The sequence below is a fragment of the Mastomys coucha genome, unplaced genomic scaffold, assembly GCF_008632895.1.
Source record: "Mastomys coucha isolate ucsf_1 unplaced genomic scaffold, UCSF_Mcou_1 pScaffold20, whole genome shotgun sequence".
In the NCBI taxonomy this organism is placed as follows: Eukaryota; Metazoa; Chordata; class Mammalia; order Rodentia; family Muridae; genus Mastomys; species Mastomys coucha.
Genome location: NW_022196903.1, coordinates 134,005,947 through 134,023,077, shown reverse-complemented (window position 1 = coordinate 134,023,077; position 17,131 = coordinate 134,005,947). Strand labels below are relative to the sequence as shown.

Sequence of the window (17,131 nt, the reverse complement as noted above, 5' to 3'; positions counted from 1 at the left end):
GGGAGAGGGGAGGGAGAGGGAGGGAGAGAGAGAAAGAGAGAGAGAGAAGGAGGGAGGGGGAAGAGAGGAGAGAGGAAGAGAGGAGAGAGGAAGAGAGAGAGAGAAGGGGAAAGAGAGAGAGGGAGGAAGGGAGGGAGGGAGGGAGAGGGGGAGGAGAGAGAGAGAGAGAGAGAGAGAGAGAGAGAGAGAGAGAGAGGAGATGTTTGCTGCTTCAGTACAATTAACTAGAATTGGATTGTTGGAGCTGAAAATCGGGATGTTGCCGGTGATTTCTGTGAAAGCACAGAATGAGAAACCAGACTGCAAAGGAGTCACACGTGAGGTGAGGAGGTGGGAGTGGGCATCAAGCCTACCTCAGACGCTCTGAAGTGCGTCAAAATCATTTTCAAATGGTGCCGTGTACATATTTAAATTTCTTTTCCTAGAGTACATTTTCTCATTAGTGATTTCCACAGTGAGAAAATATTTTCTTGCGGCTTTATATTTGTGGACAATTTATTTTAGGACAAGTCAAACACATTTGAGGATTACATCTGTTTGAAATCTGTCATATTTGGAGACATCTGCGAAGTAGACAAAGTCCCTAGATAAAACTTCTGTAAATTCAGAAGTGCTCCTGGCTCTCCTTGGATTCAAAGATCTATAATGTGAGGCAGTGCCCCCTGACTTACAGATTTCCCTAGACGGGTGACCATTAGCAGCTGCTGTCAAGTGAACAGAGAGAAGTTTGCAGAGCTTAAAACATTTTCTAATTTTGTGCAAAGTCTTCACTCATAAATCGAATCTTTTGCTTTGTCCGTTATTCCCAGGATGGGTACAGAAGTCTGATCATGTGATGATAATAATAGCCTCATTAAGAGACTGATGGGGAGCTGGCTCCACTAGTCAAGTACGGTCTATTCAGAAAGAGGACATGCATTTAGATCTCCTGGACCCATGCAAAAGAAGCTTGGTGCAGTGTCCTGTGTCTGCAGTCACAGCTCTGGGAGGATGGATCTCTTGGGCTTGCTGGCCAGGTCTAGCCTAGTCAGCAAGATCCAGGGTTAGTGTGTTATTACCTCAAAAACTTATTAATGTCTCAAATAATGAGATAGAGAGCAATCCATTTGATAAAGACACTTGAAATTGACCTCAGATTTCTGCATGCATGTGCACACACCAGCATGCACTGCTCCCCCCAACATGTGCTCACACACAAACACATACACTTGTGTACATATACAAAGAAACTGACACATTAAAAAATGGCTGGGGCTGGAGAGTTGGTTCAGCAGTTTAGAGCTCTTATTGCTCTTGAAGAGGCCCTGGGTTTGCGTCCCGGTGGCTCTTGACCATCTGCAACTCTGGTCCCAGAGGATCCAAAGCTCTCTTCTGGTCTTCACAGGCACACACACAGTGCACACACATGGTGCATGCACATCCATGTAGACAAGACACTCAGGATCATAAAATAAGTAAATCCAAAGTGATTTTTTCAAGTAGAGCTATGGAGCTAGCTCACTTGGCACTCAAGTGTGAGGTTGAGATGATTCTCAGCACCCATGTAAATTCAGGTGCTTGTTGCAGCCTGTCTGCTATGCTGGTGCTCAGAGAGTAGCGATGGCCTCCTCAGAGCAGGATGGCTAGTTAGACTGCTGAACAGGAGAGTTCTGGGTTCAGTTAAGAGACCTTACCTCAAGGAATAAGGTGGAAAGCCACTGAGGACGACTTGATGAATGTTAACTTTAGGCATGTGCACATTCATGTACACTGAGTCTCCCAGCTCACGGAGTCACAAGACTCATCATATAGCTAGACATTATTTATGAGCATGTGTTGCGTGTGAACGTGCATGCGTGTGTGTTTGCACTCGCACAAGTGCCCACCACAGGACTTGCCTATAGTTTCTTTTTATCAGGCATTGAACTGCCTTTCAGATGAGGCAACTAATCCTATTATCACTTCTTAAGGGATTCGGCCAAGGAAGTCAGAGATTCCATAGCACAGCCACAGCTTTGTAAGTCGCCCATAGTGACAGCTGAAAATGCTAAGCTTAGAGAAGGTTAAAGCGGACAGTGCCCTTTCTGTGCTTCGTCCCCAGGAACATAGTAACTACACAGCCAAGGCCCCAGTGACAGGGGAGTGAGGATTGTGGCCAGGTAATTGACCATTACAGATAAAAGATTCTGATATGTTTGTTGCGGGAAGCAGACCTAAGAGCATACCATGGACATGCCTTTCACTAGTCTAATGGAGAGGCACCATCTTGGAACCAGAGTGGCAGCTTGGGGTAGATGTGGATACTGGTCACACACTGTCCTGCCGTAGGTTGTCCTGGAGAAATGGCGAGACCTAAGCAGGCCTGACTGGTGGGAAGCAGCAGAGCTTGCCTTAGGCAGCTAAGAGGACTCTCAGCGTGAAGGGAACAGCCATGTTGCTTTTGAACTTAAACTCCTTTAGGTGCAAAATTAAAGACAAGCTTCTGGGTCCCATTCTTGCAAAGTCTAATTCAGCTTAAGCAGTAGTCAGAAAAATCACATGCATACGAGCGTCCTGCTTTCAATGATGTCTGTGTCTATAATATTTTTAAAAAATATCAATGAAGAAGAGGGAAGACAGGGAGAGAGATATGTAGGTGAACAATACCTTGTACCTTCAACTTTGCTTCTTTGAAGAAGTTTCTCTTCTATACAGTAACGGTGAGTCAGTGTTAGGTGATAAAGTATTTAATTGGCTTATGGTATAAATGACTCTCATGTGAATTTGGGTTATTGACATAGTGACCTACCATATCCCAGGGTCTCATGCTCCCTAGGTAACTGAATGCTAATATTTTAGCCCTCTATCCATAAATATTTATTGGTTCTTTTTAAAAATTTAACTCTACCTTCCCACTCCTTTTGTGTATGTCCAGGTGTGTGTGTGTGTGTGTGTGTGTGTGTGTGTGTGTGTATGTGTATGTGTGTGTGCAGGTATGTATGTGTGTATGTGTGTGTGTGTGTGTGTGTGTGTGTGCAGATACTTCAGACACCAAAAGAGGTTGTGAGATATCTCAGGCTGGAATTACAGACAGTTGTGAGCTGCCCACATGGGTGCAGGGAACCAAATTCAGGCCCTTTGCAAGAACAGTGTGTACTCCTAACCACGGATCCATCACTCCAGCCCTGATAATAACTGATTGAAATTCTGCAGAGTCTAGAAACAAGCCTTCGAGTATTAAAACCATTTTCAAAATTCTTACTTATTCTGCCTTTATCATCTTCCTTTTTGGCTGGCCAGGAATACAGATGCTTAGTGACTGTCTCTAGGCAATCAGGAAAAATGTACATTTTCCTGATTTCAGGGTTTGCAAAAGAAGGAGGAACCTTCTCCCACTCTCACATCACTGAGAGCTTTTGCTCCTAAGGTCTCACTATCTAACTTCTCACTCCTCTTTCCCATCAAAATTTTACTGCTTAAATTCCCCAGATAACTCTAGAGCCCACGTTAATTAAACATGTGATTTTTTCTTTTTTTCATTTTTTCTTTTTTTTGTTGATTTAAGTTTTATTGCATTATGATGAGAAAAGATACAAGATTTCAATTTATCTGAATTTGTTAACATTTAAAAACATAAGTAAATAAAATTAAATCACATTCTTGTTTCCCTTTTGTACCCCACCTCCTCCCAGAGACCCCCTTTAATACCTACAATACCCTTTTTTGTCATATTCTTTAAAATTTACAAAATATTATAACAATAAAAATGAGTATTTAAAAGTTGTTTGATATAAAACAACAATCAATTTAAAAGTCTTATGTAGATGCTTGTCTACAGCAATACTGAAAATACATACATTTTTCTCAATATAAACTTTAAATAACTCCAAACATATTAACTGTATATTTTAAAATAATACATCACTACTAGTATTTTTTTAAATGAACATAAATATATAAAGTCTTTTTGTTTGTTTGTTTTGTATTTAGTAGACCTTAAAATCTTAACTCTTACTGTGGTACAAGCCCAAAATAAGAACACTTTTTAGACATTAGATTTCATTGTAATAAGGCTGTACTTCAATGACCCTCACATCACCAAAGGATTTTTACTTCTATCATAGTTAAGCTGAGAGTTGATAGTTCTGCTGCACCAAGGAATGAATTGTAGGCACGATTTTTGAATACAGACTTCCTGCTATGGTCAAAACTAATTGACTTGAGTGAGTGACTTTATTTTCAGCCCACAGAGAACAGGTTACATTCATTTAAGAAATGGTTCCTGGTCTTGTTAGAGCACCTGGGAGTGGAGCTTCCTCTGGGTGTTGTGGGACTGGTTGTGGAGTTTGTACCCAAGGTCTGCTCAGGGCACTGGCCCAGACAGATTGGAAGCAACCTAAGCCACTGGGCTGGTGGAGTTCCTGTGTGCCTGGGTCCTGCTGGGCTCAGTTACTCCTGGTGTTGGGACAGATGTTGTGTCCTCCTCACCTCTGATCCTGGGCATGTTAGAGTGCCTGGGAGTTGAGCTTCCTCTGGGTGTTGTGGGACTAGCTCTGGAGTTTATGCCCAAGGTCTGCTCCAACATATGATTTTTTAAAAGTAATTGGCTATGAAATGTTAGGGATTAATGTCCTTTTCCTACAGTGAGATATCTGTCTGTCTTCCTGTCTGTCCTCCACCCACACACTATCATACATGCACATACACATCTTGCTGGTTTTGCTTTGTTTATGAGAGAGAGTCTCTCAGAGCCTAGGCCGACCTCTAACTCCATGGCTAGGCTAACCCAGTTGAGTTTCAGAGGTTCTTGCCTCAGCCTCCCCAGTGCTGGGTCACAGGCTTGCTCTGCCATCTCAGCTGTTTCTTTGTGTTTTCCATGTCTAACTTAATAGTGGTTGATCAAAATGTAGCATTCCTATATTGCCTCTATGTCTCATTTAAGTCCCCCAATTACAGATGTGATGTGGAAACTATTTGGAAATCACCGAGAGCCAGCTTTGCCTCTTACTTTAATTACTCTCTCTGCCTCTCACCCACTGCCCAACTTCTCAACGTGGCTGGCCAAAATCCACCTGACCTGGCATCTTTATTTCTTCTGATGAATTTACGATGTGCTTGCTGAGCATTCACCAGGTTCTGGTCTTTAGAGATACCAAGAATATAAAATAAAACAGAAGCGCAAAAAACTAAAAACAAAATGTGTGTAAGTGCCAGGCGTGAAGTTAGCTCAGTGGTGGAGTATTGTTGGCCTGGTGTTAATTGTTTCATTTCTGTTGACAGAACACACACCCTGAGCAAAAGCAGCTATGGGGAGACTCACTTAGCCAGTGTCCTCTTGCTGTCAATAGACATTACCTTGACATCTTGGCCACACAAGGAAAGTACTTAATTGGGACTAGCTTACAGTTTCAGAGATTTAGTTTCTTGTCATGGTAGGGAGCATGGCAGCATGCAGACAGATGTGATGCTGGAGATTTGAGAGCTCTATGGTCAGATCTGCAGGCAACAGGAAGAGAGAACACCACTAGGCCTGGCATGGGCGTTTGAAACCCAAAAGCCCACTCCAGTGACACACTTCTTCCAGCAAGGCAACAATCACTGCAACAAGCACACACCTCCTCGTTACTCTTAGGTGGTGCCACTCCCTAAGGACTGAGCATTTCTATGAGCCCATGGGGGCTATTCCTAGTTAAACCACCACAGTGGTGAACAGTTCTGGGTTTGAGAGTGAGCCACTGCACTACTGACTTCCAATCTACAGTCAGGAATAGAGAGAAAAGGGTGCTCCTACATGGTCTGATTGCTTTCAACTAGCTACTTGAGGCCTCCATTCCCTCATGGTGTCTTCCCACATCAATTGCCAAGCAAGACAGCTTCTCTACCGACATGCCTATAGGCCAACTTGAGACAGATGGTGTATCATTTGAGTCTCTCTTCTCTGGTGACTCTAGCTTGGAGTCAGTTGACAATTAAAAGCTAAGGGAGTAATTCTGTTATGCTTCCAAAATAAGTTTTCTTAACAACTGTTTGCTGACTTTAATTTGCTACTCCTTGAGAATTAATTTCTTAATTTCTACTTATAGGTTGTTAGATTTAATTTGAAACCTTTTGAAGAAAATTTCTGAGACAGAGGGTTTTGTTATGTGGTGCAGGCTGTCCTGGGCCTTTCTGTACAGTCCTCCTACCTTAGCTTCTTAATTACTGGTCTTACAGGTATCCACTACCATGCCCAACATAAAAGTATTTTTTTAAGGTAGGTTTATTTACATATAAATTTTGTCTAATAACATTTACTTTAAAATTATTTACTTATTTTCTTTTGAGAGGAAGTTTCACAATTGTACAAATAGGATGAGAAACATATCAAATATCTTTTCCAGTTTTTTTGTTTGTTTGTTTTAAGTTTTCTTTTCTTTTTTTTTTAAACATGGTAAGAGGAGTCATCAGAGTCAAGCACAAAGAGTTGTCAAGTGTAGCATTGCTGACAAGGTTAGTGTTGATGTTAGCCTGCTAACAGGACCGGACACCTCATTTTCCTCTATGTAGGTATGTGTCATTCCTAATCCTTTCTGTAACCATGTATCTGTGGCAGGCACTGAGGTACCAAGTAATGTCCTTCGCTATCCTACTGAAGACAAGTTGATATAGTTTATAGGGAAGACATAAACATGTGAACTTGAGAAGATGGAGAGACTCATTACATGCTGCTTCTTTGTCATTGTGTTGTCCTTAAACACACTGTAAGTCTAGGGCAGTTAACAAGGCTCTGGTCAAGAGAGAAGGGACTGTTTTCCTAATGAGATGACATTGACTTCATCCCAAAGCACACGTGTTGTTTTTAAACAAAATATCAGTCATTTGAATTTACCAATAAAGACTTGGAAACCAGATGCTTGGGTGAATGCCTGCTACCTCAGAAAGGCTGAGAATCAACCAGCTGGCCTTCCTCCTCAGCTGACATCCCAGAGGGAATTTCCTCTCTCACACTGTCTCAAAACAAAAACAAAAACAAAAACAAGCAAAACAAAACAAAGCAAAGCAAAGCAAAACAAAACACTTCTTCAAACCAACTGTCCCTCCTTTAAACTTCTTGTGCATCTATATCCTTCCTCCAGACCCCTCTTACTCTCTGTTTTCCCCTATGTTCACTTCCTGTCAACTGGTTGCTCACTCCACCTCTTGACCTATGTTTAACTTTACTTAATCCTGTTTACAGTATTTAAGCAGAAAGCTCTTTGATTAAAGGTGTATGCTAAGGCTGAGTCACACTATGACTAAAAACATATTTTGTCAGTAAATAACACAATCTTGGGGTTCACAGTGTGATCAAATATCCTGCAACACACAGACAGGTAGAGTTGATACATTAATGGTGCTCAAGGGACTGGACAGGAGTCCAGGGGAACAAAATTCATTCTCAAGTTTTCTGAGGGTGAGATATTGACTATTAAACCTAGAGCTCACAAATGCTAGGCAAGTGTTCTACCAATCAGCTATATACCCTGCCCTCCTCCATCCTCTTCTTTGTTCTTTATTCTGAGGCAGTCACTAAGTTATACAGGTTGGCTTTGGACTCACACTGTAGCCCAGGCAGGTCTTTAATTTATGATCGTCCTGTTTCAGTTTTCTGAGTAACTAAGATTTGAAGCCTGACAAAATTCACTCTTTTTAAGTACAGAATTCAGTGAATGTATACAATCATGTAGTCACCAATATAGTCCATGTATAGACAACTTCCAGAACCTCAAAATACTGTCTAGTCCAGTCAGTTCCTCCCTCTGAGCCTTGTGTCCTGGCATCTGTACCAGTCCCCATAGTTTTGTCTTTTCTAGAATATAACATGAGGTCATTTGGTGTCCAAACTTCTGTAAGCAGCTGCTTTTACTTTTATTGTTGGCTTATATCCCAGGGTATGGCTGCCCCTGGTTGTCCTATAACCTATTTATTCCTAAGTATTTAGTTGATAGACTCTTGATTCTTATCAGTTGGGGAGCTCTACTAAAATCATGTTCACCCAACTCTTCACTTGGGTATGTCTTCTTTGGTATAACATCTGGAATCTTAGTCTGTCTTCTCAGATCCCCCTCCTACCTCTCACATAGGTTCACACTAGGCTTCTGTATTCTTTTTCATGCCTTGTATAACCTTTAAGACTCTCTGTATTTATGCCACTAATTTAAATAGAATTCATCTAACTAAATATGGCTGCTTCCTAGATATGAGCAACTGATTTATCGACAAGTCTCTTTTAATGATTAAGTTTTATTACTTCCTTGGTTTTGAAGAGTAGATAGTTTCAGCCTGTGAAGGATACTATCCCTGTCTTAAAGATTGGTGTAATATTTTTTATATTATGGTCTGAAGTGTTCCCATCCCCATAAAAGTCACACAAATAATAGGTATTCAACAAATGCTTATTTAACACATTTAACTTGCAAGAACGGCATGAATGTCAGAACAGAAGGTATTGCGTATGGTGAGTTTATCTTTAGACACACAGATACAGGTAGCATGGGAGCCTGGAATGGAAAATAAAGAGAGATCACATTGGAAGACTTAGCTCAGAGCAGCAATTGTGTGGAGGTGGGAGCTGATGCCAAGGAAAGCAATGAGCTCCCACAGGGAGACAGAAAACAACGAGACAAGACAGAGATGGGCAATCCTTGGGGAACGAAGGTGTCTCTCAGCAGGTTGCTATGCTAGGATTGGAATAATTTGAGCATGCGTGGAGCAGAAGCAATAGGGGATGAAAGGTAAATAGGGTGAAGAGTGAATGAGGACATGAAATGCTTGATGGGATCTCTCTATGTAGCCCTGACTCTCCTGGAGTTCACCACGTAGACCAGGCTGGCTTAGAACTCATAAAAGTTCACTTGCCTCTGCCTCCCAAGTACTGCGTGATCTTAGGGTTTCTATTGCTGTGAAAAGATACCATGATCATGACACCTTTTATAAAGGAAAGTATTTCATTGGGGCTGGCTTACAGTTTCAGAGGTTTAGTCCTTTGTCATCATGGTGGGAAGCATGGCAGACATGGGGGCTGGAGAGGAGCTGAGTGTTCTATGTCTGGATCTGAGGACAGCTAGAAAAGACAGTGACCCAACAGGCCTGGCTTGAGCTTTTGAAACCTCAAAGTCCATCTCTTGTGACACACTTCCTCCAGCAAGGTCACTCCTAATAGTGTCACTTCCTATGAGCCTATTGCGAACATTTTTATTCAAACCTCATGTGGGTTACAGCTACAGAACACCACATACAGCCTTAGTCTAGCAATTTTAGTAGACTCTTAGGGGCTATATAGCGAGACCCTGTCTCGAAAGAAAAAAAAAATGTAAAGAAAGAATGAAAGAAAGAAAATTGATAGACAGTACACATAATTTGCTTCGTTTTCCACAAATAAAACTTTTTTTCCCTCTGGTCAACAAGATAGTTTATGGTCAGGTAATTTAACAACTAATATTCCTATGTTAATACAGATAGATACTGATGTCACTGGAAAAAGTATGAAGACAGTGAGGACATTTTATACTATATGTGACATTGTTCTCTGTCTACATTGTTTACCCTTGATGCCCAGAATCTAGGTTAGTCCAGGGTAGATACTCTGCATTCAATACATACTTATCGATTGTATTAAATCAAATTTAGATCTGCTCAACATCAGAACTCATCCTTCTCACATAATCTCTTACTGAGTGATGTTATGTAGTATTTTAGTGGATGATATCTTATTGAATGTGACGGAGACCAGAGGAGGTTCAAGTTTGAATAAGAAATAAATGCTAAATCATTTAGAGAAACTGAGTTACCATAAGGATTGAGAGGAGGCTCTGGACTTCCTCAGTGTGGAGGTGGCCATTTGACATTTAAGAAGAGCATTTCGGGGCTGGAGAGATCTGTCTGTGGTTCAGCGTGCTTGCTTCTCTGTGTTACCCAGAGAACCCAGGGTAAAGAAAAGCAGGAAATAGCCATGATTTGAGCACGATGTTCTTGAGCATACACGGTCTTCACCACCCCTTCCCCATTGCTTGTAAGCTTTCCGAGAGTCTTTGAAGGAAGGGCTAAGAGACCATCACGGGGTTTAATTGCTTATCTAAGGCTTCACTACACCCTCAGAGTGTACACCCTCCCTTCTTCTACATCCAGTCATCATTAGAACCCATGTTATGGTTTTAAAATAACCAATAAAATCCAAAGTTAGCAGTTACGGGAGACAACAAAGCAAAAATCGATCAACAGCTATATCTCTCTCGCTGTACCGACGGCTGTTCCTTCCTCCCTTAGAAAAATAGCTCAGTCAGCCACGCCTTTAATCCCAGCACTTGGGAGACAGAGGCAGGCGGATTTCTGAGTTCAGCCTGGTCTACAGAGTGAGGTCCAGGACAGCCAGGGCTACACAGAGAAACCCTGTCTCAAAAAAAAAATAGTTCAATCGAGTATGAATGTGAATGTTAAACTGTTCTCCTGGGGAGGGGCCCTCAGTGCCCCACATCTTTGCTCAGGATTCTGCAACACTCTTGCAGAGCAGCCCCTTGTTTAGTTTCCAGCCGTCATACTAGCAGGCTCACAGCTGCCTGTCATTCCCGGCCCTCTTCTGGCCTCCATGGTCAGTGCACTCACATGGTGCATATAACATTCATTCATACAACACATGTGTAAAATAAATAAGAGTGTTTTCTGAAAGGTACATTTTGAAGTGAGAATGTCTTGGCTGGAAAAATATCCTTATCCTATGCACCCTGGCACTGCAAACCTCCCTACGTAGCAGCAACAGTGCTGAGATGGTCGCAGCTTTCCTTTCTCATTATTTCACTTCTTTTGAGCACAGCTTTCTTCTACGGATATCACACATCAGCCAGCTCCTAACTTCAGGGCTTAGCTTCATGGAGTAACTCAGTGATGCTTCCTCATTAGACCTGAGAACATCCCACTACCAGAAGATGGACTTTTATTGTAGCTGAGGTATGGGATTTCTACCAGAGCCTCAAATGTTTGAACACTTGGTCCCCAGCTGCTGATGTTGTCATCAACCGTTCAGGGGGTGGAAGCTTGCTTGAGGAAGTTAAGTCACTGGGGATGGGTCTTGAGGTTTGATGGCCAGATTTCCTGTCTGCTCTTTGCTTCCTGATTAGAGGAGCAATGCAACCAGCGACCTCACATACACTTATGCCTCAGTGCTATGCCATCCGTTCCAGGATGGACTGTATCCCTTTACATTGTAAGCCAAAATAAACTTCTCATTCTTTATTCTGTCTCTCCTTAAGTATTTGCCATGACAAGAAAGGTAGACTCCAAATGCGGTCTTTTTTTTTTTTTTTTTGGTTTTTTAGAGACAGGGTTTCCCTGTGTAGCCTTGGCTGTCCTGGAACTCACTCTGTAGACCAGGCTGGCCTCATACTTAGAAATCAGCCTGCCTCTGCCTCCCAAGTGCTGGGATTAAAGGCTTGCGCCACCACGGCCTGGCTTTCCAAATGCAGTCTTGCAGAGGAAGCCAGTTAGAACACCTCTCCTCTATCTCCATGTTTATTTGCTTTATGTTGTCAGTGTTATTTAGGGAACCAAGTATTGTTTTAACTTAAGTAGCTAAAGACATTTCATGAGCGATCTAGTGTGTCCTTTGGGACAAAACATCATTGTATTGGAGCCTCCGCTGAGATGCACAGCATGTGGTTACATCAGCAAATACTTGCACTGTAGTGCTATGTGAGAGGAACACAGTTGGGGGGGGGTGGGTGATTTGGGGGTGGGGTGGGGAGGGACCCAGCCTCACCTCCTGCAGCGATATGGTTAGGCAGGAATTACAGGAAATGTGATTCTCACCTTGAGTGCTAGAGGGCAGCAGGTGGGACCAGGGCAGAGCATAGATGTCAAAAAGCACATAATGCTCTCTGCAGCTAGGACTCATTCACCAGTTTCTTTCCGAGGTATTTCTGTATAGGTGCTCCCTGCAAACCCATAGCTCCACAGTTTTGTATTTGGTGGGCTAGCACTCCGGCATGAGCCTCCCCTCCCCCACCTTTCTCTTCTTTTGATTTATATAAAAAAGTATTTCTGCTGCAGCTGCTTCTATTTTGCCTTGTGATTTGCTTGTGTGAAGTCAGTGGAAAATAAAAAAGAGAGGGCTTAGAAATACAAAGGAGGCAGAATTAGGCGCTGAGAAGCAAGCTTTGCAGGAACTGGTGATTGTTGAGGGATACTGATAAAGGGAGAGATGCTCACCCAGATGTTATTTTGCTGGCTGAACTGTTTCATGCAGGCGAGTTGAGTCACAGAGATGCTTTCAGCTGTCAAAGTCAATTCTTACAGGTTAAACCTAATCTCATAGCATCAATACAAAAGTGGCAATATTTCAAGTTGCATATTAGGCCATGCAGATAAGATGGAATAATGCTAAGGGTGTTTATCATTGAGGGGGCCATAAAGTACAGTGTTGAGGGTAAATGGGAGTAGGAAGGACCTTGCTTTGAAAGTACAGATAGACATTCTAGTTTTTCTACTAGTTATAGACTTATTTTCAAATTGTGTGTGTGTGTGTGTGTGTGTGTGTGTGTGTGTGTATGTGCACTTGAGTGCAGGTGTCTATGGAGCCCAAAAGAGGGTGTCAGATCCCCTGGAGCTGGAGTTGTGGATGGTTGTAAGCAGCCAAATATGGATGCTGGGAACAAAACCAGGACTCTCTGTAAGAGCAGTATACACTCTTAGCTGCTCAGCTTTCTCTCCAGCCCCTATTTATTGTATTTTGACTTTCAGAGAGATTACTCTTCCTTACTTTGGGTTTTCTTGTGTCGGAGATGGAGAGAATTTCCTTTCCTACATTTTGCTCTGAGAATTAAGTAGATTTATTCACCCAGTATAACTTTATTTGTCTGGACAACCAAGTTGCTTAATATATTGTAATGTCTTCCATTTCTAAAGCATCTTCTCTCGTTCTCTTTTTAGCTTCTTTGTGTCCCCCTTTCTTCCTTTCCTCCCGTCAGATGACATGGGGAAGGATTCTGTGTTGTGCTTAAGGAAAGCCTGGGTGCATGTTTGGAATTCACGAATTGCAACTCCATGCTTGCATTGACCAAGTAGTATTGGAGAGGGCTGGTGGGCCGTTCCATGGTTAGGAGCACTTGTTGCCCTTACAGAGGACCCAGGTTCAGTTTCTAGCACCAGCATGGTAGCTCACAATCACCTGTCATTCCATGTTTAGAGAATCAGACTCCCTCTGCAGACCACTTTGGATACTGCACCCACTCTCAGGCAACACACACGAAATAAGAATAGTACACAAACCCTAAGATAAAAAAGCATGGGTCTGGTGAGGTGATTCATCAATTAAGAGTGTACACTGATCTTGCAGAAGATCGTTTGGTTCCTAAGGTCCATGTTAGCTAACTCACAGGTCTCCATTACTCCGGTTCAAGGGAGTCCTATGTCCTCTTCTGACCTTCAGGAACACTGTACTTAATCATGTGCACACCCTCTGTATATACACATAATTTGAAAATAATAAAACACATCTTTTTTTTTAAAGGCAACATGTAGCATGTACCTGTGTTGTGGAGGATTTTATTGATCACTATCAGTTCTTATGGAAATGATATGTCAGGTTTGGTGACATCTAGCAGTCAGACCAAGGTCAATAGTTTCCATCCTTTTGACTTAAAAGTGCAAGCCCCCAAGTGTGTTTGCCTCACACTGCTGCTGGGCTTCCTTGACCCTCACTTCATCTGCTGTCACAAGTCGTTACCCAGCATGCATTTGGATAGCATAGTTCATCTTCACATTTCATCATTTTTTGTTGTTGTCTTACTGACTGACATCCATTCCTATCACATTTCATCAAGCAAGGTCTGGCTTATCTCTCAGACCTGTCCAGATCTTTTTGGCTCATGATACTGGCTTACCATCACCCAGCCTCACGAGCTTTGTCTTACCTGCCAATGAAACACACTGTCTCCATTCAAATCACTGGTACAATCACCATGAAAACAGAAGGCAAAGTCCGCAGAAGGTGACATCATTCCATTAATCAGCATCTTGAAGAAATGCTTTCCAGATCATTGGGAACCCTTCCCACTGTGTAGCCTTCCATCTCTCTTTGTCAGTTTCTTGGAGGTATTAAAAAAATGTTGGGCCACTTAACCTTGATGAAGTCAAGATACATAATACCTACTATATTATTACCCTTGTGGGCCAGACTTAGGAGCGCTATCAAAAAGAATCAGCTTTCAACTTAATCGAACCTGTCATGTTGTATTTGCTGAATATTTCCCTTCACAAAAGGCAGAGTCTTACTACATGTTTTTATTTACAGCTACCTCCTTGAAACAGAAGTCGAGACTGGCCGAGTGTCTTTGAACAAGGTCTTCTCATTTGCTCTACTAAGCAAATGTTATATGATTCATGTAGTTACTGTGAAGACAGACAGAAGGAAAATCCACCAAAGGTGACATTATTTCACTCATTAGCATCTTCAAGAAATACTTTTCAGTTGTGTCAGGCAGATATGAGAACCTCATTCAAAGGTGGTCACTAGTAAGTGCTATAGATTCGTTATATAATATAAATAAATACATAAGCCATATTTATATTATATAATGAGTCTATAGCATTTATTGTATATAGATTGAGTTGTATAATATGATATATTAGTGAGCTGTATAATAGTATGCATAAACAATATATGTACATACATGTATATATAAAGTATTATATATTTAAAATATACATTTATATTATATATTATATAGCTCATTCTTTTGACAGATTAAAACAAAAGCTCCTGCTAGATTTCACAGTGAACATATTTACAAAAAAGTATGTTGTAGTGTCTCCTGGTGTCTAGATGAGGACTTGAGATAGTCAACAGAACCACAGACTTCTATATTAAATGCAACAAACTTATAAAGAATATTTAACCTGTGAGTCTGTGTGATTCTATTTCCTCCCTCTCTCCTTCCCTTCCTTCCTCCCTTCTTCCATTTCTTTTTTGACAAGTTCTCACTATGTAACCTGGGCTGGCCTGGAGCTGATGACAATCTACCTGCCTCTGCCTCTATTGTCTGGATTACAGTCATGAGCCACCCTGTCTGACTGAGATTATCTTTTCATTAGAATAAGAATGTCAACTACATTTTCTTTGCATGAAGTCTATGGTGGCAGGGCTTTCATCATTTAATTCATTATAAGCTGCTATATAGATAAACAGACAAGGGACTGGAGCATGGCTTGGGAGCAGAAGGTTTGTCTTGCATGCTTGGGGTCATAAGTTCCAGTTCCAGCAACTGGAAAAAAGTCACTTATTGTAAAATGTGAGAGAGAGAAGGGGCTGGGATATTTGAGAGCTTTTTCCTTTGTTTGAAGATTTTATGGTATTAAAAGTAATGGACATATTTATGGAAATAAATGCATCCACCAGTTCACATAACTTGCACAAGTTTTTGTCTTTGTACCAAAAAGGCAGGGAGTGCAGGTATAAATTTTAATAAGCCAGTTCAGGAAATGACCAGACAAGACTCTAGATCATTTGGAAGAACATGAATGTACTCAACTTTTAAATCTGTGAAGATGACTTTTTACAGAGTGGTCTGCTTGCTGGTCCAGAGATGCTAGGATCAAAGACTCGGAAAGAGGAGATTGGAGATTAAACAACACCAACATCCACACCAACATCCACGCCAACACCAACATCAACATCATCATCAACAGCAACAGCACGGGACATTTCATCTACGACAGTGTTTCCAACGTCTATGTTGAAGCTTTCTCTTTGATGCCATCATTGAGAAACATTACTTAAACCTCAGAAATGAGCCAATGGTACCTTCATTGTCAGATTGAGGCATGATGGATCACTAACCCAGGGGTATTTGGTCCAGGGCAACGGGTCTGCATCTAACTTGGCTCTTTTCTAGGAGCCCAGATGCATGCTAACTTGAAGGTTTCTGTTCCCAGGGAGGAGATAAGAGATAAAGAGAAGATAAGGCCAATGTTTACAGTCTTATTATCCTTCAGAACAGCAATCAACTTTGTATCTGACTGAGCAATCTTGCTTGCGTTCTTACAGTTCCATTTATCCAAATGCTTTTTAAAAGCAATGTCCTCAGAGTGGCCTCGGAAACAGCTTTACAATCCTGCTGGGTCTCCCCCGCTGACGAGGTAATACAGTTTTGACTCGTGTTCGTCAGTATTTGTATGGGAGACATGTTTCACTTTTTACAGAAGACTTTAAGGGTTCTATCTTGAGATCTGAAATAGGTAGAAAACTCCAGACACATCTAGGCCATTTCCTGAGAGTCTAATAGGTTGCCCTATCTGACTTATTATAATTTGATAGAGTAATAAGAAATTGTCATTTTCGAAAGTCAAATAATTGAATTTTGGAAATTTTACATGGTTTAGCTTGGTGATTATTTGCAATCTGAGAAGGAAATTTGATTCACAAAATCACTTTGTAATTGGTTAATAGCAGGAAGAAACTAATTCATGTTTGATTTCTGATGTGAGAGAGCTATTATCATCTTGCAGTTTGTTCTTCTAATTGGTACCATAGAAATTTCTCATAATACGAAGAGGGATGGATGCTTACATGAAACCAGGGAGGAAACACAGCACTTGGATGCCCAGACAGAATCTTTATAGTAATGAAACACACAGTCTAATCTGGTCAAAGTGAAATATCACTGCTGTGAAGAAAGTTCAGCTGGAGGGATGTTTAGCTTTTGACGACAAAGAGCAAGTAGCCTGTTCTCGTGGTGGGAACAAAGTCAGGCCACTTGTTTGAGTTTGTCACTGTGATTCATGGATCACATCACATGCTGGGAAATACAATTCTGTATAGGAGAATTTGGATGGCTTTGCTCGTCCACCTGCTTCACATCTGCTTGAAAGATTTAAAACCTCGAAATAAAGAAGCAAGATGGAAATATTGGATGGATTACGTTTCGTTCATTCGTAGAGACAGGTATTGATCCCAGCAGCCATTTTGTAGCTAGTTTAGAATGAGCTGCCCCACATGGTTGTAAAGCTTAGCATAAATTTTTGTTACCAAATTCTGTTCTTTTTCCAAAGTAGCACTTTGTCCTTGGATTATCTTCCAGCACTTCCTTTATCTCAGGATATTAAGTGGTCCATTTTTGTCCGTTAAGTGCATACTAAAAGAACATTTAAAAGTCTTTCAGTACTG

The 17,131-nt window shown here is 41.4% G+C and overlaps 1 long non-coding RNA gene across 2 annotated transcripts in view; it reads left to right on the top strand.

Annotated features, from left to right (window-relative positions):
- Positions 1 to 15,935, top strand: part of LOC116098414 — an 18,835-nt gene extending 2,900 nt beyond the window's left edge. For both annotated transcript variants that reach the window (XR_004121837.1, XR_004121838.1), the window contains exons 3-4: positions 14,261 to 14,392; positions 15,528 to 15,935. This is a non-coding gene — a long non-coding RNA (uncharacterized LOC116098414). The remainder of the gene's footprint in view (positions 1 to 14,260; positions 14,393 to 15,527) is intronic.
- Positions 15,936 to 17,131: the final 1,196 nt, after the last annotated feature.